Below are 23,409 nucleotides of genomic sequence, written 5' to 3' on the forward strand. Positions count from 1 at the left end.
CGAGTCGCTGAAAATAAGTTAAAACCCAGCCCTCGGTCAGACGGCCCATGCTGATACGATATGTCACTCACACATGGTTCAAAGCCGCAGAAACCCAAGAAAAAATCAATGAAAATATGACTTATTTTAACCCCCCACTGCGGACAAATACCACAATGAAACTGTGACACGATAAAGACAGTATTCTTATTAAGGTCACACTATACTTTATACAGATTGAATGGTTTAAAACCGGTATGACTTTCTATAAAACACAAAATGAGATGTATAAGCAGTATATTTCAACTGGTTTAGTCATTTTTGTAAATATAAAAGCATGACTGCAACAACAAATAAATTTGGTTCTCTTGTCAGAACCCACAACTCAATCCGCACCACTTTTGAGGTGTAAACAAAAACTCAAGCGTCTTTGTTTGAAACAAACCTGAGAGTCATTTCTGCTGACATCTCGAAAAAGCATCGCCGACATGGCTGACACTCCAGGATACCCCGGACAGGACCCATCCATCCTGGTTTTTATCCAAAGCACACATCAGCTCTGGGCAACACAATGTTACTGATTCCTTACAGCTCCGGTGACAAGATGTGTAATGTGTAGGCTATCTCCTCCTCTCACAGGAGCATGATGGGAGACAGTGAATTACACTTTGGTCAATATGGAGACACAATAGCTCGGCTCAGAGCTCGTGACCTCGCCGCTGCCCCTCGCCCGGATAATAAGACCATTACTCTGAGCATTTTGTGGGTGTAAAGATACACAATCTCTACTTGAAACTTCAAGAATTGCTAGTCGACTGTTTTAGCTTTTCTATAGTCAGATCAGCCTCAGCAAGTCATAGTTGATATCTAAATATAGATGTGATTTGAAGGAAATGAAACTAAGTTTCAAGGAGCTAACCTCAAACAAATCTGTATCTGTGACATAAAAATATTTTATTTAAAGGTATATTTGTTATATTATATTAATTAATATTTTGTATAATATAATGTTTTATTATTAATAATTACTTTTGGGTTATTTTTTTCTTTTCTTTCATAAATTAACAAAAATAAGTTATCGAGCAAGTACATAAAATGTAATTGTGAGCTGTTTTTGTTTGCATTTAAATTATTTTTAAATATATTTATATTTGTGTTTAATATTAGTATAATATATATTAACTGTTTGGCTAATATTTATTTATTTTGTTTGTTAATATTTATCTTATTTTTTTCCTTTTATGTTAACAATAAATGAGTATTTAAATTAAATTAAAATAAGTAAACAAGTTATTGAGCAAGAACATAAAAAAATCTAACTATAAGCTGTTATTTTCTGCATTAAAAAAAAAAATATTTTTATATTTGTGATTAAAATAATAAAATAATATTATATTAATTATGTCATGTTTATTCATTAATAATTACTTTTAGTTTTTTCAATTAAAATGTATTATTTATTTAACATTTAATAGTAATATTATACTAATTAATAATTTGTTTAATTTAGGCCCGGTTTCACAGACAAAGCTTAAGGCTAGTCCTAGACTAAAATGAATGTGTGACTTTTCTTAACTCAATATACTGTAATTTTCCCAGAAACATCTGAAAATATATCAGTGCCTTTGTTTTGTCTCAAGATGCACGCCAGTAATGTATTGTAAAGGCATTTTTATAAACGCGACATAAATATCTTAATTCAACTAAGGCATAGTCCTGGCTTAAACTAAGGCGTGTCTGTGAAACCGGGCCATAATATTTTATTATTATTAATAATTTTTTACTTATTTTGCTATATTTATTTGACATTGTCTATTATTTAGTTCCTTTTCTGTTAAAAATGAACACAGATAAGTTATTCAGCAAGAAAATAAGAAATATAACTTACCCAATTCACAATGGTAAGTTTATAAAATAATTAATAATTTAAACTGTCAGCAGGTACGGTTTAGCCCTTTCACGTCATAAAGTTCGTAAAGTAACCTGCAGTTTTATGTTTTAAACAGAGATGGCAATAGAGAGGCAAAAGTTACAGATCACAATTTCAATCCAAATGAAAACAAAAAGCCAAACTAGCCAAATTATTAAAAACTGCAATGGACCTTATGAATGACTGTCATTTCATTTTAGCAGAAATGTGCAGGTGGAGACAGTGACCGAGGTTACATTTCAATTCAGTTTCTGCCTTAGACGGTCGAAAAAGGTCTCAACGGGTTTTGTAACAAAGTTCCTGTGTTGTTATAAAGGAGGGGAGGGCAGAGAGAAATGGAGAGGCCAAGATGATCATCTTAAGAAGGTTCTCCACTAAAACCGGGAAGATAACGCTGTCCCTGAATTATTAATTAGCAGACAACAAGGAGTCAGAGGAACTGAAAAACATCAGAAAGAAGGTCAAAGCAGGGTCTCCTCTCACCTGACGCCAAACAAAATCTCTCACTCTCTCTCTCTCGTTCAGCTCAGACAAAGTCAAATGGAAACTGCTTTTGGACTGCTGGTGACCAGGATGAAGAATATCCCAGCTTCATGAATATCACATCACAAATGTGGAGAAACAGACGCAGGCCCCAGAAGCCACTCCAGGTCCTTGATTTGCAGTGGAATACGTAATCGTCTCCCTTACCAAGCGTCTTTTACCTACACATGCGGAAGACATATCAAACGCATCATTTATACAAATAAAACTTGCTGAACTACAAACAAATAAAACGAATGCATGGATGGGGATCCACCCATTCACTAAAAAGAATCTGATTCTAAACCCCATCTGAGAGAACGCAATACAATGTGACATAAAAACTGTGTTCGAGTGTTTTGTCAGCGTTTAGCAGCTTTACACCCCATCCAAAGTATGTGAGAACACACTTATGGATTTCAGCAGGATGGGAACGGTGTGTCCAACAGGATAAGTGAAACATATAACACAGGCCATCACGCTGGAACCCTTCTCTCTATCTTCATACATTCTCTGAGGCGCTGCGATGAAACGCTATCAGGTGAAACTGGGCGGAAGGTTCCGGCCCCTCACGTCCGTCGTAACGCTTCACATCCATCAGACAAGCTGAAGAAAATGGGAAAATAATGTCCTGAAGACCTTCGTGCGGCAGGCCATGAACTGTGCTGGAAGATACTTTGAAACTGTAAATAGTTTAACTCCATTGAAGCAGTTTGCATGGTACAGTCAAATAACTGTTCAGTAAATATACATAGTTATATAAAGTTCAATATGTACTGTATACTTTTTTATCAATACTGCTATTATCAAATTATTTCACTTTAAATAATCATTTTAATAAAAGTTTGAAGACTTCTTATTAAAACTGTTTACACAAGAAAATAAATTATAATTCAAATAAAAATGAGCATATTGTCTATAAAAATGAAAACATATAAAAAAATGTATGCAAAATATAATAAATATAATATCAAATATTAAATATTAAAATATAGATACATGTATTATTAAAATAAAATTATACATATATCATTTTATTTATACAGGTAAAAATTATAAAAATATTTCAATATAATAATTATGATATACAATAACTATATTTATACATTTCAATAAAACTAAGAAACAACTGAAAAAAAAAGTAAAAAAGATTATTTATTTTAAAAACATCGACTAAATTGCATTATGCCTGACGTTTTAGATAAGTTTTTGAACACAAGCTCATTCAAGCAAACCCCAATTTGCTAAAACAAACCATCAAAACAAAGTGCTTTTTCAATCAGACTTGAAAAACAACAACTCAAAAAAAGATAAAACATAGTTTTATTTTAACAAATATATTCTTTAGGCACGTTTTGGTACTATTGCAAATTGTTCTGGTATGTTGTAACTTTAGGCTCCCAGTCCTGATAACAATATTTAAAATAATAATATACCTAAATTAGATATACTTCCATTGAATAATTGATAGTTTCTGACAATCCACTCACATCAGTGTACACTGCATAGAGAAAAACTTGCAATTATACCATGTATCTTAATACCGTATATTCTCTAAAAAATGTCCCCTATTATAATTTTTATAATTTGGTTTGATTGTGATGTATGTAAAGCTGCTTTGCAACAATGAAAATTGTGGAACGCGCTATATAAAATAAAATTGAATTGTTTGATTATTGCTTTTTAAACACAACAAAATACCACAAAGGCAACAACGAAATCGCTGTAACTAGCAAAGCGGCACTATTTTATAAACACCTGAGATACTCAAACACATAAAAGTTACTGGCATCACTACTTTTGTGTTTGACTTCATGACAATACTCATGAAGGGTTATTAGATACCAGTATCTCCATGAGGAACACGATCAAACCGCCCCAAAACCTCCAGAAGACACACAGCTCCACGCTGCACACAAAGAAAAATGAGTGTTTTCTCACGAAATACTGACTGTCAATACACAAATCTCTCTCGCTCTCTCTCTCTACAACGGTGCCAAAAGGGCCGCCATCCATCAAACCCTCAACTCGTACAACACAGTGAAAGAGGGAAAATACGACATGATATATGAGCCTCTCTCTGGTCACTCTTTAAACACCGAACCTCACAGCATTTCCAACCCTTTCGCCTTTGAATCTGCGGCTCAGTTACACAACAAGTACAAGTCAAACTTATATAGTTCTCAACTGTAAGAAGGAACCGCAACAGACACAGTGCCAACTGACAGCGTTAAGAGCCAAACCTATGATATATCAACCTGACGCTCCCAATATGCTTGTGAATTTCAGGTGTCTTGTTATTTTGTCCGTGGTGACTGATCGTGTTGTTGTAGCTTGTTAATGAGATGATGACCCACGATGTAATTGCTTCACGGTGTTTTTACTCTGGGATTCGACGTAGCTGAGCTCCAGCTGTGATTCTGTGAAAGCTGCTGATGAGGATCTTCAACATATGGATGCGTCCAAGAGCGTACCGCGTGATCTATCTTTAACACCCGCTCCCATCTGTAACAGCAAACGTTACTTTAGATTTCATGTGAATGGGTGGGGGCGCGTCAAGAGCTTTGAGCTGAAGGAATAGATGACCAAAAAATAAAAATGGTCTTTTAATTTACTCAGTGTCTTGCAATGTATGTATGAGTTGAACTTAAAGTTTTTTCTCTTTTTCCATTTTTTAATATAAACCAATCCAAATGTCTCCAACTAGGGCTGCATAACGATTAATCGCGTCTAATCGTTGCAGAATAAACGTTTTTGTTTACATAATATATGTTGGTGTACTGCGTATGATAATTATGTATATATAAATACACGTACATGCATGTACTGTATATAATTAAGAAATATGTAACTTTTGATATGTTTTATATTTATATATATAATTTATATTATATATAAATATTAAATATATTTTTTATTAAAATCATGCATCCATGTGTGTGTATTTATACAAACATAATTATCACACAAAGTACACAAACATATATTATGTAAACAAAAACTTTTATTCTGCAAACGATTAGTCGCGATTAATCGTTATGCAGCCCTATCTCCAACAGGTTGAATAATGTCTTGTAAAAATGAAACGATAGATTGTTGTGATTTTTAAATGATTTTTATTTATTTTTAATTATTATAACTATATATATATATATATATATATTATAAATACTATTTTTTTAATTTATTTTAATTATTTATTTTAATTATTAATATTTTTTTTTTAATTTTTTGTAAATAATCCTTGCTTATTTACAAAAAAATCACTCGATTATGAATTGATGGATGTTTAAAAAATGTTTGTGTTACACTAAAGAAAATAAATCATGTACATTTGGAATGGCATATGGTGGATAAATTATTAGAAAACAATTTACATTGTTCTGTGAACTTTTACTTTAATGCATTATACAAGCTAATTTAGCACATTTTTATAGTTTTTCAAAACTATGTAATATCACGGTTTCATCATAAAAGCATTTGATTGGACAAAAATTGGACACGCCCATGAGTACAAGATGACTTGACAACATTTTTACGTCCGTAAAACGTCAAAAATACCTATATTTTAAACATTTATATTTCCTTTAAATGAACTTTGTCCATTGTTATCACCACACCAGCGTTCACATGACTACAAAGCCAACCAACTAACGTCCACAAAACTCACGAATGTCTTTAATCTCTGTCAAAAACACGAAAAATCCAAGACCTATTTTTCTTCAGCGGCCGTTTTTTTCCACCTTCACGCTAATGCACAGCCACCACCACAAATCAATGGTGCATGAATTATGAATCCCCCCGAGGGGTTATTGCGTTCTGAGCACAGCGAGCAGGAAAGTGCAATTGGCCTTTAAGACCGCAGGAAACACGCCGACCGCAGCGGGGGGCAGATAGGAAACGTGGTTATTTGTATTAGCGCAGGAAGATTTATAGCGTTGTATTGTTTAAAGCGCGATGCACGAAAGAAGCCCACTAGACAAGGGTAATGATGTCACCGCCTGTATATATCTGAGAGAGGAGGACGGGGGGGGGCGCTGCGAGGGGTTGAGATTACATCACATGGCAGCAATAAACAACAGTGACCTTCAATGACTAAAACAAAGAAGAAAGTGAGGAAGTGGTAACCTGAAGCGTTGGGAGCGCTCTGGGGAAGCTCATGTGGCTTTTCAAAGCTCCAAAATCATGAGGTGGAACATCTATTTTAACCAGACCGAGGGATGGGCGCTACGAAATTTATGCAAAAGCTGGCACAAAAGCTTTTCTCCAAAGTGATTTACAATGCATTCTGGGTACACATGTTTTATTCGTACGTGTGAGGGATCAAAACCACAAATCACGACTCGAAGCAGAAGACTCCAGCAATGCATCACGGAAAGAAAATATGATTACGCCACCGCCATAATTGAATACATTCTGTGTAGTGGCGGTCAAATGGAACGATTGGCAATTCTTTTTGATCAGCGTGGCTAAAGCAGGCCGGCCCGACATCGATCCAAAACTCATACAGCAACAATCATCCGAGCACTTCGCCCTGCACTTGTGCTACTGCCCCATGAATGGAATTATTGATCTACACCCAACAACATCGACACAGTGACCGACCCAATTCTAACTAACTGCAGCGCATGCACACAACGCACGCTCGGACAAATGAAGGACGGAGAGAGAAAGTCTCTTTAATGTCACAATTGTTTCTTTTCAAGACAGCAATGAGAAGGAATGGCGATCAATTGAAACTCTGCTGCTACTCAGAAAAAGTTTTCTAATCGTCTCACGTTGAGTTTCAGATGAGATCTCAGGAATGTCTCAAATTGGGCTCAGATTTGCCATTGTACTTCAGTCTGCAATCCAAAGTCAAGGATCTCAATATGAACTCAAAGCGTTTAATCCTGATGTCTGCTTTAACGTTATAGCTCAGTTTCGTCTCATTTATGTCTCATCTCTATTGCTTCCCAAGATTTAAGAGAAACCTCTGAGACTTCCAGATCGCCCGGTAAAACATAACTGAGAAATCAACAGGTGCTTTTACAATGAAATGAATAGTATTGCTCAGATGTTGCTCTTTTATAGCTCAGGGTATCTGATGACGTTTCATTTCAGTATCAAATGTTTCTCCTGAATCTGCTTTGGAGAAATAGATACAAATGACGCAACTGTTGAAGCGTGAATCTACGATACCTTGCAAAGATGATCTGGATTTGGGTAAATTTGATGAGAAATGTTTGAGTTCATATTGAGATCTTCAATAATATTGAGTTTTAATTGTAGACTTGACAAATCTGAGCTCAGGTTGAGACGTTGTGACATCTCTTCTCAAACTCTAATGACAGAGACTCTTTTTCTTATGAGAAATATCTGAGTCGCAGATGAGACTTAAGCGAACGTTTCCATTTGCTCTCCATTTAATCGCGTTGATTTGTTGGGAGAAATAACTGAGATAATAAAGCGATGTGGTTTTTCTTGCCATAAAAACAAAGGCCATAAAATGAAGGATGAGTAAAATTTTCGTGCAACCGCCAAGCCGTAAAAATCTTTATTCACAGAGGTCAAGTGACCTTCAGGTACTTTTCCAAAAACCTCGATCCCACACGAGGCGTCCCGACCAGCTGAAGACGCTAACCACCGCTGAAACATGGCACAGCGGGTTTGATGTACGGCCGTGCGTTTTCATCGCGGGTGGTGGCGGAGGGGGGACACACTTCCAAGCGTGAAAGCTCAGAATGAATTGCCTCCCGGCTTTTATAAACAACCATAAATTAGGACAAATTTGTCAAACGAGAAGAGACGCAGGGAGTATGGAGTCAAGGCTCGGAGCAGCACAAATAAAAGTGTATCACAACATCTCATCCATTACGCTGTCAGAAAAACGCTGCGGGTCTCGTCTCATGACAATATGCAGATATATAGCACATGATAACAGGCTCGTTGATTTACTATGACCATGGAGCTGTTTACCACCACCTGCTTTATACAAACAAACCAGAGGGGGAGAAAACGCACGCTTTTGCGTAAATAAAGCGACATATTCAAACGAACATAGTTGTGAAATTTGCATATGATGCAACAAACTGCTTAGGTTTGTAAGGATGCTACTTTGACCTATATGACCTATAATGTGTATGTACTGTGTGTGTGTGTGTGTGTGTGCGTGTGTGTGCGTGTGTGTGTGTGCGTGTGTGTGTGTATGCGTGTGTGTGTGTATGCGTGCATGTATGTGTGTGCATGCATGCATGCATGCATGATTAGGTATGTGTATGCAGTATGTGTGTTTTCATTAATGTGTGTGTATGCATTCATGCATGTGCGTTTGTGTGCATGCATGAGTGTGTGTGTGTGTGTGTGTGTGTGTGTGTGTGTGCCTGTGTGTGTGTATGTATGCAGTACGTGTGAATGCATATATTTTGTGTGTCTATGTCTGTATTTGTGTATGCATTATGTTTATTTGTCTATACATGTGTATGTATGTGCGCGTGCATGCATGATCAGGTATGTGTATGCAGTATGTGTGTATATGCATATGCATGTGTGTTCTATATATTGCATATGTGTGTGTTTTTTGGTTATCAGAATACATAAAATCCGTAACTGCATCTAGAAGCGTTAAAAAGTCTTCAGCCCGCAGGTACACACACACACACACACACACACACGCACACACACGCGCACACGCACACACACCTGCGCGGCAGCCACACCGACACGCCTGCATTATACACCAGGGCTTTATGAATATTCAGCGGGGTCTCTGAAGTTGGTAATTGCTCTCCAGAACTGCAGATAAAAACAATGATAGCAGGGAGCTAAGAGCGTCAATGGGACGTGGCTTTATAGAGGAGCTCGCAGCTGGAGACCAGCAGAGGCGAGGAACACAAAACCAGGCCGTTCGGCGCACTTCATCGGAGACTCTCAACAAACGCTTCGCACTCGAATCCTGAACATCTCCACAGTCTCCACTCATCCGCCTTCATCTTAACGCCTGTGTTTACGCATCGCTGAATTAAGATTGTTTGAGGAACGAGGCTTTGAAGGAGCAGATTTTGTGGAGTTACAGTATCTGCTTTCCTGAATCACTGCACCATCCGACCTCACAGTTTCTAACCCGGGGTTCATTAAAACACAACGTTTCAGATCTCGAAGAGGGAGCTAACAAGCCTGACTTAAAAGAGAAGAGAAGTCGAGGGAGATGTGAGGAGAGGAGGATGAAGCTGAGTGAACCTCGACTTGCAAAATGTGCACATCTGCCCTGTGAAGCTGCGAAACAAAACCGACTCAGTCAGATTCTGGCGGCAATTAAAACATCTGCGGTGTCAGGCGTGACATTTTCCTCGCAAACGGCATTGAGGAAAATACTAAATATGCTTCGTACAAAGAATGCAACAAACTCAGACATAAAGCAATAAGAGACTAGTTTAATTGGAGAAAATCACAATAAATGTAAAACCGTCTACTTCTATCCCTTGCACCTTAGCTTTGTTTATTTCAAAATAAAATTCGATTTGGTAAAAACATGAACCATATCGCTAGGCCTGTCGCTTTAGCAATTTTTTGTTTGCCGATTAATTGCATCAGAAATAATTGCGATAGTCGATTATCTGCGCCATGTGTGCGACTGTGCGTGCGTGATTGTGTGTGTGCGCGCGATCCCCGCTTTTGACACACAGACACAGGGCATGATCGGATAAAATGTTACTGTCATTCATTTTTATGCAAACAAACGCATATATAAACACAATGGTGATATGTTGCATCACCAAAAACTAGCGACGTCAAGTTTATATATCGCGCGATAAGTCGATAAGTTGACTATCGCGACAGGCCTACATATCGCAGTTAAAGGAGTAGTTCACTTCAAAATTAGCCCCAATTGACTTTCCATAGTAGGAATAAAAATTACTACGGGAAGTGAATGGGGTGAAATTTTGAAGTGAACTACTCCTTTAAGTTGATGAAAACGTCATTTCGAGCGCAGCTAATATTTTTATACGCTAACTTTTACTAGTATACGATCTGTTCATACTGTATGCTACAGATTCCCTTCAGTTAACATTTACAATTATTCATTTGGCAGACGCTTTTATCCAAAGCGACTTACAAGTAGAGCATATAAACATTTTGTCAACACGCTAACCAGTACCGTTAGTTAACAAAATCACATTGTCACATGATTTAAACAGGAGCTATTTTCTCTGGAGTGATGCACTCATGAACTTTCAAGCTCTTGACATCTCAAGAAAGCCAACAAATGCTGTTCAGGTAAACGATTCAAAATACTATTTCAGGTCAAATGTATTATTATTTCAGGTTGCAGCAATGTACTTCGCAAAAATGCTAAGTTCACAACACAGACTTCATCAAACGTGATGTAAGCTACAACTGAAACTCAATAAACTTCTCACAATAAGACTATGAATGTATAAAGAATGTAAATCGGTCGATTCTAAGATCATGTTGACCGTAAAACTGATCAACAAAAACGAACAAAAATACGTCTAAAGTCTGGCCAACACGTCCTTGACTGTCCCAGCAAACGCTGGCCGTCTCCCAACCCTTCATCCACCTGGCACCTGGGAAATCTCTCTGAAACACCACAACCTGAACTAGCGAAGCAGGGAAACCAACCGACAGCCAAATTCCTCACATTCCTCCCGACATACTCCCTCATTCCACTTAAACCTCCATCAAACACGTACACCCGAAAAGCGTTTTTTAAAACATCCCAAGTGTAACTAAAACGTAGAGCTATTAAACAAACCAAAAAAACGCTGTGATTCTTAAAATGCAAACGAGCTGGCAGTCTACGTTGACAGTTCCCATATTTTGTTGTTTGTTTTGAGGTATTTGTTTGGTTTTAGTGCTACCGCGGGCCGAGGCTGATTGGAAAAGTGGCTCTGAGGGGAAATACCTTTTGCTAATGAAAGCGCGGCAAAAACAATTACTAAAATCCGTAATCAATGTCACCGGACGAACTATAAATCCAGAGAGACGCAGTAAAGCGTAAAGAGAGGAAATAGCACGGCTCCGAGGAAATGAAAACATCTCGGTTGGGCTTTAACTTTGACTGATAGGTACATAACTACACTTGTATGCTCGCTAGCCCATTAGAAGCGGAGGAAGAAAATCTTGTTACAGTTAATAGAGTAAGAACCTAACGGAGCAAACAGAAGCGCAATAAGAATTACAGACAACAGGAAACCGACGAGAAGCTGGAGAGCATTTAAAACGCAAGGTGCAAGAAAACAACTCATGAATTTTAAAGCCATTAAGAGATGTTTAAGAGTAGTGAGCTTACGAGAACGCATCAGGTCACGTTTCAGTCTAAAATCAAAAGAAAAAATATTAATATGAATAATATTTTGAGAAAAACAATGCATATTTTTAGGACCAGGAAACTGTTTTATGACATCACTACCATAACAATAAATCCTATTTCCTGCCAATTTTGTAAACAATAACGCAAAATATACATATATACGTATTTTATTGAATTCAGCTCTGTACTATATACTGTATATATTTAACAAATAATTATTAAAATTTTAAAATATGAAAAAAATTAAATGTCATATATAAATTTGTCATATGTAGTTTATTAAAAAGCTAAGAAATCTTAATAGTGCGAAAAACAAGCAATTTGTGATGCCATATGTATACAATTGGTATCCTTTGATTTTGAGTGAAAAAATTGTTTTTGTGAGATCTGTCCTCTAACACCGGACAAATCCCAGATCGCATGCTAGGCATTATGGGTAAAATATGTAAAGCTAAAATTGTTCAATTTCTCTGTGAATACAGATTTTCTTAGGCTTAGGTTAAGCAGATAAAGGTGTAATATAGAGCCGGGGAATGCGAGGTGTCCAGGTGGCCTGCTATGATACTTCCAGCGCAGACGTTGGCGAAATGGATTACGGCGAGATGACAGTGAGTAGAGCGGCGTGAGCCACAAATCTTTCTGATCAATAACAGCTGATGTCAGTCACAAAGGCTGGAGAACCGCTCCATCTCACCCGTCAAAGCTGGACAATCCCGTTATACTCTCTCATTCTGCCACGAGACACAAACGCACATGCCACTTCCTTTAAACAGAGTGACAGAAAACAGTCGGAAAGTCTTAAAATATGTAATTTGTTTTGTTTTCAAACAAACGACCTGTTAAAACGTTTTTAACCTCGAGGAAACCTCCAGAAAACGTCCAGAAAACATCCAGGAAACGTTATTTTATGCTGAAGCTAAATCTATGACATGGTTTATTTTATATTTACTTTGTGTAACAAGGTTGAAATGGTACAAATTGACATAAACTTAAGAAAGAAATTATGATTTAAGTGGTTTTGCTTTCTAGCAAAATAAACTAAAAAGTAAATCTCAAAAGGGGCAAGCTAGTCTGTCAGAATTGATAAATAAACATATTTCCCCCCAAAATAAAAAAAAATGTTGGATTATTTAATGTCTGTTCATATTACCGCAAATTATTATTCCATAATCTTTGTTTCTCAAAGAGCTTTGGCTTCTGATGCCTACAGTGCTGTAAAAACAGCGAGAATTCATAAGCCTTTATATTCATATTCCCATCACAAAAGCCCAGCTGCAGGTCCCATATGGCAGGCCCATGCGTTCTAAACCGATTACTGCAGATCCGACCAATATAGATGCAAAGAGTGAGTCTATCGTAAAGTGTTCAAGGCCACTATCCCGAGTCTATTTTATCCCCAATCTCATTGGTTCTTCGCCGCAGACCATCTCCCTTCATTCAATTAAACATGAGCCCGCTCGAGATAGTGATGAATCATTCATAGACATTATGTCAGCAGACGGAAACTGCAGACGACAACCTCACCGGATGAAAAGGAACGAGCGAACGCCGCCTTCCTCTGTTTGTCCATACGCATTAACCTCAGAAGACCTCGACGCGAGAATGATCTCAGCACGCCAACCGGGTGGGAGGAGAAATGAAATGCGTGTGACCTTCAAGGTTTATGACCCGACAGGCCGCGTACCGCAACCTACCCCCTCGATCGGCGCCTTCTAAATGGTGTGCGTGGACGCGGACCTGTGGGAGGTACGGTATCATCCATCTATCTGTCTCCTACTGACCCAGTGTCTATCTGACCTTTGCGATGAGTCACAAACACATTAAACTGATACAGTGAGCAGTCAGAGCTACAGCCCACGGTGTCTTGCCGCTGTACGCCGTGATGTCTTTCAGACAACATCATCAATATTTGTCACTGTGTTTGCTATAACAGAAATAAAGACCTCAGGAGGGCTTCTGAGTGTTTCTGGAACGTTGCTTGGGCGTTGTTAAGGCGTTTGCTCACAGGCCCTGGTCAACCCTATAAATACAGTGTATTTCTAAATTCTGTATAACATTGAATGTAGATTTATATGCGTCTTTGAAGCCGCAAACTGCAAAATTTGTCGCTTTATCGCCATCTCTGTTTGAAACATAAAATTGCAGGTTCCTTAAGCTATTTTTCTTTATCACCTTTAACGAAAAAAGGCACAGATCGCAGATTTAGATGTAGCTAGATGAACGTTGTAAGTCTGATCGTATATTCACTCATTTTAAAATGTGCATAATGTGCATTCTATAGAGTACACAAAACTGAGAGCGTGTCTCAAATCGCAATATGCTAAAAACGTTATTATATAAAAAATGCGTGAACTTTTCTAATTACTACAGTAAACCGTATTAAATAGTATATTAAAGCAAATATACTACCGTATAGTATTACTATTGTATACTCTGTAGTAATGACTATAGTAAATTAAGAAGCTGAAGTAAATACTGTAGTATGCTTAATTAACAATAGTACATAAATATAGTATATACTAAGGTTCAAATATATAGTAAGGTTAAAAACATAATAGTATCTGGGAATATAGTAAACTAATGTATATTACAGTATTTGAGTATAAAAAGAACCCTGATCACATATTTACTCTTTTATAAAATATTATTACGTCCCAATTCTGGTGCACTCGTTTACAACACATTGAAACGCACATCCTTTACCATCATCAGTTGAGCACGTACTTGCAGCATAAGTATGCAAATTGGCCATTACCAGGATTCCAAGTCCAACCACCTACAAAATTTCAAGCCAGCCGCTTGAAAAGTGATGACACATTTTTCCAAGATAATTATTCCCTTCCTGGTCGTGCCGACCCTTAAACTACAACTCAACCTGGATACGCCTGAAGCTGTTCTACTCCCGGAGGTGCAGAGCATTCTTTATCCATCTCTGTGTGACACCGAAGCCCATATATCTTTAATGCACACCCACTGTATCCTGCAGGGCTTTAGTGCACGTACACATCAAACCCATTAAACTGTCCGACTCTGAAGCAATGAGGCTTTCCTGGAAAAAGCTGGTGAGCAATATTTACTGACGGGTTGTACCAATGTAAAAGCACATTTTTGCATTAACACTATATACTCAGTTTCTCTGTGAATGAAATGTTCTGTCATCGCATTAGATATTGAAATAATCATTTTTGCAGTCCAGACGTTATTTCCAAGTAGTAGGTGGTAAAAATCCAAATGACGAGTTATCTGGAACGCAACGTTGGCATCTTGGTGATTTTAAGAGGATGTGTGATGTCACTTCATGTTCACACAGATATCCTAGCACATCTGACAATGCGACACACATTTAACAACCACAAAGTGGCAAAAATATCTTCTTCATTTTAAACATTGAATATTTGTGTACTTTCAAGCCTAATACGCTTCCTTTCCTAAAATATTTGACTTGAAAAGCAAATCCTTAGGTGTTTTTGAAATAAACGCCACTTGCTTAGGTGTTTTGTTATCTAACGCAGTGACACTCGAACATTTCCAATTGTTGCTCAAACATTCAAATACTGTCTGTTGCCTCGGTAGATTTGAGGAATGATTCATTTTAATCAGCCATAATTTCGGATCATTTAGTCAGCGTGGTTAAATGAAACCGTTTTAAACACATCCTTCATGAAGAACAAAAGCAGAAACATTTGCACCTTTCAGACGATCATTACAGCACACAGATATTCAGAATTCATACCAGAATACAAGTCATGTTACCCACAAGCTGTGAGAATTGTGAAACAAATCTTCAGAAAATATTAAAAAATATACTACCCAAAAATATGACTACAAAATCCTTCTTCGTTTTCAGCTTTCTCATGATGCCAGGTGTTGCTATGTGGTCCCTAAGATGCTCTGACTGGTTGCTAGGGTGTTTGCTGACATGTTCCTTAATTGTTGTCTTGGTATTTCTATCTGGTTGCATTAGTTGCCAGGGCGTTGCTAAGTGGTTTGCTACAGGGATCTGGGTCATTGTTACGGTATTTCTACACTGGTTGCATTAGTTGCCAGGGCGTTGCTATGGGGTTGCTACAGTGTTCTGGGTCATTTTTACGGTATTTCTACACTGGTTGCATTGGTTGGGGGGCGTTGCTATGTGGTTGCTACAGTGTTCCGGGTAAATGTTACGGTATTTCTACACTTGTTGCATTGGTTGTGGTGGCGTTGCTATGGGGTTGCTACAGTGTTCTGGGTAATTTTTACAGTTTCTACACTGGTTGCATTGGTTGTGTGGGTGTTGCTATGTGGTTGCTACAGTGTTCTGGGTGGTTGTCAGGGCATTTTTATACTGGATGCATTGTGTGCATGGTTGCCCAGGGTTTGCTATGGAGTTGCCAAGGTGTTTTGAAAGTGAAAGTGACCTATCAGTCAGATATTGGTGACCCATACCCGAAATGTGACCTCTGCATTTAACCCAATCCAGAGAGTAGTGAACACACGCACAGCAAGTCGTGAACACACGTACGCCCGGAGCAGTGGGCAGATATCACTGGAGCGCCCAGGGAGCAAGTAGGGGTGAGGTGCCTTGCTCAAGGGCACCTCAGTCGTTACTCGCCAGCCAGTTTTGAGCGGTTGTTGGGATATGGTTGCTTTTCTGTGGGTGGTTGCAAGGGCATTGCTATAGAGTTGCTAAGATGCTCTGTAAGGGATAATGTACAGGCAGCCGGTTGCTTGTGCATTATCCCACTTATTACACGGCTACTTGCCACATGAGAAAAAACTGGACATAAAATTTTAATTTAAAATATTTTATTAGCTCATTTTTACCGAATGCAGACCTTCCGCGAGGAAAAGCCGTTTAGTTTTGGTTTTAAAGTAAGAAACGACGTTCAAACGTCACGAACAGGCAAATTGGTTTAATCATTTGTAAATATAATGTCGTGTATGTTATTAAAAGACATATTTATAATTCATTTTTGTGTCATATTAAACTGCCCCTCTCAAAATGATTTGCAGCATCCGGGTTACAGAGTGTTATTAGTTTTGAGCGGTTGTTATTTGAAAAAAACAACCCTTAGAATGTCGCGACTGGCCAAACAGAATCAAGCATTCAAATGAGCCGTGTAATAAGAAGGGTTAGCACATCTCTCCTCATAACAGTCTGTACCATTTATTTCAATAACACAAACAGACAAGTTACACACTTACGTTTAAGAGTTAACTATTAAAATCCCAGACAACCAAACCATGTGGAAACCTAACACGCAAAACCAGCCCACGTGAAATAAGTAAATGCCATAGTACACTAGAGTATTTACAAAAGTAAACTGTAGTCATATTTGTAGATACTACAGTGTTTTGAACCTTACCATAGTAAATATGAATGTAAACTACAATATTTACTAGAATCTCTGTAATATACTATACTAAACTACAGTATACTACACATTATACTAAAGTAAATACTGAAGAAGGCTCTAAACATAAACTCCATTAATGCTGCTGAAGAACACTAACAAAATTCCATTTACACAATCCTCTCTAATGAGAGAGTAAACTAACTCTGGGGGTAGTCTGCGTGTACAGATGCGTGCATTGTTTCATGCCCCATAATCCTCACTTCCTGGTCATTAACTGTGTATTTTACAGCAGGCGCTGTCACGGATTCGTGAAAGCAAGCGTCGCTTTTAAACAGCTCGTGAAAAGCACCCATCCTTATCAGCCCGAGCACCCCGGGCTCCTGCGACGGCCCTCGATCTGTCTTTACAAAACAAGGGTTGCCGGAATGCGAGCGAGGCGATGCTTGCCGTGTCTCCTGTTGCTCCCGGCTCATGTGAATTCTTGCTGAATTAAACACTCCAAACACTCAACAAATATAACAATATTCTTTCATATAAAATACAATTATTTTTTTTGTAAACTGATTTTCTTGACGTTACAGCATGCATACTACTTCAGTTACAGTATTAATATAGTTACATTTTTGGATGTTACTGTAGCAGTTGAGTAGCGTACTAACAGCCAGTTTTGTTTATACAAGTGGTCTGATCAATCCGTCAAGAGTGACTGAGGACCCTGGGGGACATGCCCGTAAATAACACAATGTCCATTCATGCGGCAACGAGAAGCGTTTTCATACATAAGGAATGACAGGTATTCATCCCAACGCTGCCGGGGAACTGGCTGGAAATCTAAGACAAATCCGACGAGTGCATTCATAGCCTCTGAACATCCGACAGCGCCGAGTGTTTACATAACCAGGCCTGAGTGCTGTGAATAGCAACTTACAATAAAAGTGCACTTGATTCCTCTCTCACAGCCTTTGGCAATGACCTGCAATCTAAACAAGGCCCGAAACATCCTGCGGGGAAGCCAAATGAACTACACGGAAGAAAAGACAACACAGCAAAAACAAGATTGGATGGTAAGCGAGAGAACGTGTTTATAAATATGGAAATGGCGAAAATGCAATTAAAGGAACAGTTCACCCATAAATACACATTTTTACCATCATTTATTCCCCCCATTGTGGTTGTAAACCTGTATATGACTGCTGTTTCTTACAACACAAAAAAATATATTTTGAGAAATGTCTCAGTTTTGAGTTTACACAATGGGGTCCAAAGCTGTTTGGTTACCAACGTCCTTTAAAATATCTTCTTTTGTGTTCTGCAGAAGAAAGAAAGTCATACAAATGTATGAACTGAATAAACTATAAGCTTTAAGGATAAGGATCTGTCAAATGCATAAATGTATATATAGGAGATGACATATATAACGGTTTTCTATAGGAGTGGCTTGGGTTAATGGCCAGTATAAACTTAATTAAATTATTTATCTTTGTAATTGTGTGTGTGAGGGTAGAGAGAGAGAGAGAGAGCTAAAAATAGAAAGAAAAAAGACAAGGATTGTTGCACACGATTGTGTTTTCTTCCAGATAATAAACCTATTATATTCTTACACAATGTAGTGCCCTTCACTTCACTCAAGTGATGTCTGTCAATAAAGTGGGTGTGGCTTCAATTTTATGGTCAAGCCCTCTTTTATGCTAACACACAGCGCGCGCACGCGAACACGCACAGTTCCAATGTACAGCACACTGGAAACCACACAAACCGAAGCATCATATCCATTAGGCTGGGCAAAAAAACCCTTTATGAAAAATTATACATCACAACAAAATATCCCGTAAGAAATATTAACACTGCATTCAACTCATCCTCACACACCAAAACCTACTATATTTCTGCGATTTAGACACTCAAGATTACAAGACACTTAATGCAAAACTTCATCGGTCAATGACAAACCCATATTGATCCACTTCTTATCTGAACGTGTTTAAGTAATCAGTCCACTTACTGCATCGATGTGAATAAAAAACACACCTATTGCATTTTATGTTTAAAGATTATAATTCATATAATTTAAGTTTAGACACAATCTGAGACGATGTCGATGTGAGACGGTATAACAGGTGCATGTGCGGACAGAGCTCCATCATTTATCATCTCTAAACGCCACATCACAGAGACATCGATTTCTAAGTGCTAATTTCTAAACTAATGGCACAAACGCATTATTAAAATAGTCATATATTGAAATATAATGAAAGCGCGTTAGTTTACAGAAATTCATACTTCGCAAAAGACGGTGGCACAAGCATTCGAAAGTAACTACCAAATCCTCAATGAATCTACACACTTAGACTGTATAAACCCGAATGCAATAACAAGCAATACATCGTCTCATAGTTTCCAGCAGGTGGGTATGGAACAGCCTCTCCTGAACGTTGGCTAAGGGTGATGCTCAAAGAATGCCGTGCATTCAGCATACCCGCATCCGACACAGGCAATGTAAGCGTACATTGACAAATCCGCAGAAACAAATAAGAGTCCACTTTCATTACCGACTCGTTTGCATCTGGTTTCGCCACTCGAAACGCGATACGCAAGGCTGGCACGGCGCACGGCGGCATCAATTCTCACTTTACACGAGAAGCGTTGTTGGTTTCGCTGGCAGGCTGACTGTCCCACGGACTGAACGTTGTAAATAAAACCGTACAATCCTCTAAAAAGTCTTAAAACTGACCAAACCTGACTTTGCTTCCAATGCGCAAAACCGCGTCCGGAGCGCAAAATGCGCACAGGGTACCACCTTCACCACGCGTTTGAACGCTCTCCAAAAATAATCCCGCACTACATTTGAAGTGAGAAAAATGCTAATTCCGTTGCCAACAATGTGTGTCGACTACCAGAAAGTGAATGACAACAAATTTAATCGCTCGTACCTTGTTTTAACGAGCGCGCTCCTATGTTCGTCTGTCTCCTGCAGGCGCAAAACCCCCTTTACATCTTCACGTTGGTGATCTAAAAGAATGAATAATAGTTATAATCCAAGGAGAAAGCAGATCCAAGCAGATATGGAGGGCTCCGGGTGTGGTTAGCGGTGAATAGCGGTTTAAATCCCCCGGATAGCGCTGCGTCTCGCTCGGCGCGTCTGATGTCTCTCCGCTCAGGAGAAACCACAGCCGTGCGCGCGGAGGAGAGCTGGGGTGACGTCATGGACACGCCCACTCCCTCTCTCTCCTGTGCTCTGTCACGCGGACTCCACCCAGTCTTTTTGGGCCCTCCCACATTTCGCGACGCTAGGAAAGTGGCCACGCCTCCAAGTCTAGCTAATATTTTAGCACCAAAAATTAAGAATTAAGAAGTTCTATTTTTCATAAAGTTATTTTGTTATGTTTGTAAGCGATTTTTCTTTTTTTCCATTTTTTTCATGTCATTGTGGCACAAATAATGTTTTATTTTAATTTAGTGTAGGTAATCGACATCTCATTCTAAACACTACTTTTTTTTAGATTTTTCCACTGTAATGCAGTACAAAATCTAAAAAAATAGACAAATTAATAATAATAATAATAATAAATAAAGACCATATTTTACTGTATAAATACAATAAAAATACATCATCTCTAACAGCTTGACTGCCATATGGATCTTGATATATGATATACATTCCAAGATATAGATTTTGGGGTGAAATACAATATGCAAAGTGTCCCCGGGAGCTCATTGTCTTACGAAACTGCACCCAGCAATTACAATTATACGGCAGAAACCTCGTGATTGGGGGTTTGTAAAAAGTAAAAGATTATTATGACACAATTTGACGGCTGAAGACAGAAATTATGTGGTTGGATCCAGCGTGGTGCTGAAGGAAAAAAGACAGTCTACTTATTATTCAGCGTTGCCTTGAATTACATAACATTTACATACCCGTTGCCCTCCCGCAGCTAAAGAAATGTGTGACTAAGACCTAATATTGGCAAATGTACACCAATAATATCAACCACCAACAAATCAAATCCTGACTGATAAAACACCAATTGGTATGAATATTTTCCACTTAAAGGGATAGTTAGCCAGAAATAAAACTTCTGTCATCATTTATTCACCCTCAAACCTGTATGCGACTCATTCTTCATTGGAACACAAAAGAAGATATTTTGAGAAATGTCTCAGTGGTTTTGTGTTCATAGAATGGAAGTCAATGGGGGTCAATGCTGTTTGGGTACCGACGTTCTTCAAAATATATTCTTTTGTGTTCTACAGAAGAAAAAACTCATACAGGTTTGAAATGAGTAACCAATGAAAGAACTTTCATTTTGAGGTATCACAGATGTCACAATTCAAGGCGCAAATTAGTTCCAACAAATTTTTTGTCTTCCCTTGACCCGTTTTCATCCGCGTCTGTTCTGTCTCATACCTATGACGCGTGTGGGTTGCCACTCGGCGTGACAGCCCAGAGCCAAACTTAGCCCGAGCGGATGCCAGTCGACACCAGAAAGCGTTGGCAACCAGAAGCATCAACCGGAAACCGAATCCTCTGCGGCACTGACAAAATCTTCTATCGTTTTGCCAACTGTTACACAACTTCCTCCGATTTCAACTAATTTCATGATTCGTTTACTTTGGAAAGGGATGCCCTGAAGGCTTGTCCTTCTACTTACAACTACATCACCTCTCTTTCTTTTAAACTACAGTAGGATTTCTAAGAGTAGTCATTCGGATTTAACGATAAACGATGGTGAAATTTAATTTGGGATAAAAAACGTTCTGATCAAATAATCTATCAACTTTTTTGACTCAAGCAGGCGAGGGTGCCAAACTCTGACAGCCGAACTGAGGAACTTCCTTCTGTCCACCGACGGCTGTCAGTCTTACTGCGGATACAGGATTACTATAAATACCTGATCTGAGTGCCACAAACAATATTTTATCATGAAAATCCAGCATACATCTATTTAAAAAGTGCAGAATATGTCCACACAATGGAAGTCATTTTTGGGTGAACCATCCCTTTAAATTACAACAGACTACGTACAATGACATTGGAACCAAAAACCTAAAAACATCTGCTCCAAACCCCAAATCAACTCGTTGCTTTTGTTCCGCACAACATGGTCTCCCGGGACCGTCCGTTATAAGATGTCTTGACATGTCTTTCAACATCCCTGAAGTTCAGTCTTCCTCGCTTTCCATTTTATCTTTGCACATCAGAATCAAAAACGTTGTGCTAGATGTTCGCCCACCCCAAGGGTGCTGTGCTCAATATAGCAGCCATTGATGAACTTCATGCCGACTACCGGTTGCTATGAAACAACAGTTGGTTATTTGTTAATTCACGCCTGGCACTTTGGACGAGATGCGTTTTGACACGTGGGCCGAGTCTTGTTAGTGTACGTGATGCAGTTGATGGTAAGTATAGCTCCAGTCACATGTATGGAGACGATGGATTATTATAACATTAACGAGAGACATTAACTTTTATAATACATAGATGAAACGTCATGAAAGATGAAATTATTAGCGTAACATAAATCAGAAATCAAGAAACTCGTCCATCCTTGAGCACGAAGGGTCTCTCATCTCAATAAGGCACATTAACTAACTTTTAACAAGTTTGTTTGTTCTAGAATTATGTTGGGCGATACGACTACATAACGTACCGCCCACCCCTTTAGCTGAGATTGTTGATGATGTCACGACTTACAGGCTCCCAGTCCGAATTTGTTTATTTCCTCGAGACTTGATAACGTCTATTGGATATTTATAGATTTTGCTTGCACCGTCCCTCCTGTGATGTATTCTGGTGAATCATCTCCTGGCCTACAGTATTACTGGGCAAATACAAACACACACAAGCCGTGCGCCACAGAGTCCCCTCGGGCTACCGGGAGCTCTGGGACTGGAAATACAAGAGAAACCCATCAGCCACCAGCGGTTTTCGCAGATGTCCTCTGATTTATGCGTAGCGGTTTGCCCTGAAATTCCCTCCTCGCCCACCTGACTACATCGCTACTGTTACAGTCATAGGCCGGAATGGTGTCAGCCAGGTCTCTGAATGAGGTCGTCAATATAAATATAATTGAGGCAGCCAAACAAATAAAGCAAGGCGGGATTTTCTTTGGACAGAAGCCGAGGTTAAGGTACGCTTTAACTGTGAAAGGGCCGTTCACATGTCACATGTGCACGTGCAAAACACCGGCTGTGTCGCTTTTACCCTCTTTCCGGCGCTTGGGAGTTTGCGCTCCCTTTGGGTCTTAATCATTACTAAAATTAGGGCAACATTTTCACAATTCCTAGCTACATAAGTACACGACAAAATGTAGCAAAACGTTAGTGAA

The 23,409-nt window shown here is 38.7% G+C and overlaps 1 protein-coding gene across 17 annotated transcripts in view; it reads right to left on the reverse strand.

The window, feature by feature from the left end:
* ptprsa (protein tyrosine phosphatase receptor type Sa) overlaps positions 1–20,254 on the reverse strand; it is a 163,830-nt gene extending 143,576 nt beyond the window's left edge. For 12 of the 17 annotated variants that reach the window (XM_057325738.1, XM_057325750.1, XM_057325744.1 and 9 more), the window contains exon 1: positions 20,011–20,254. The gene's annotated coding sequence lies outside the window, so the exon portion shown is untranslated. The remainder of the gene's footprint in view (positions 1–20,010) is intronic. The other 5 variants (XM_057325752.1, XM_057325754.1, XM_057325749.1 and 2 more) reach the window with 1 other exon arrangement.
* Positions 20,255–23,409: the final 3,155 nt, after the last annotated feature.

The sequence above is a fragment of the Triplophysa rosa genome, linkage group LG25, assembly GCF_024868665.1.
Source record: "Triplophysa rosa linkage group LG25, Trosa_1v2, whole genome shotgun sequence".
Lineage (NCBI taxonomy): Eukaryota > Metazoa > Chordata > Actinopteri > Cypriniformes > Nemacheilidae > Triplophysa > Triplophysa rosa.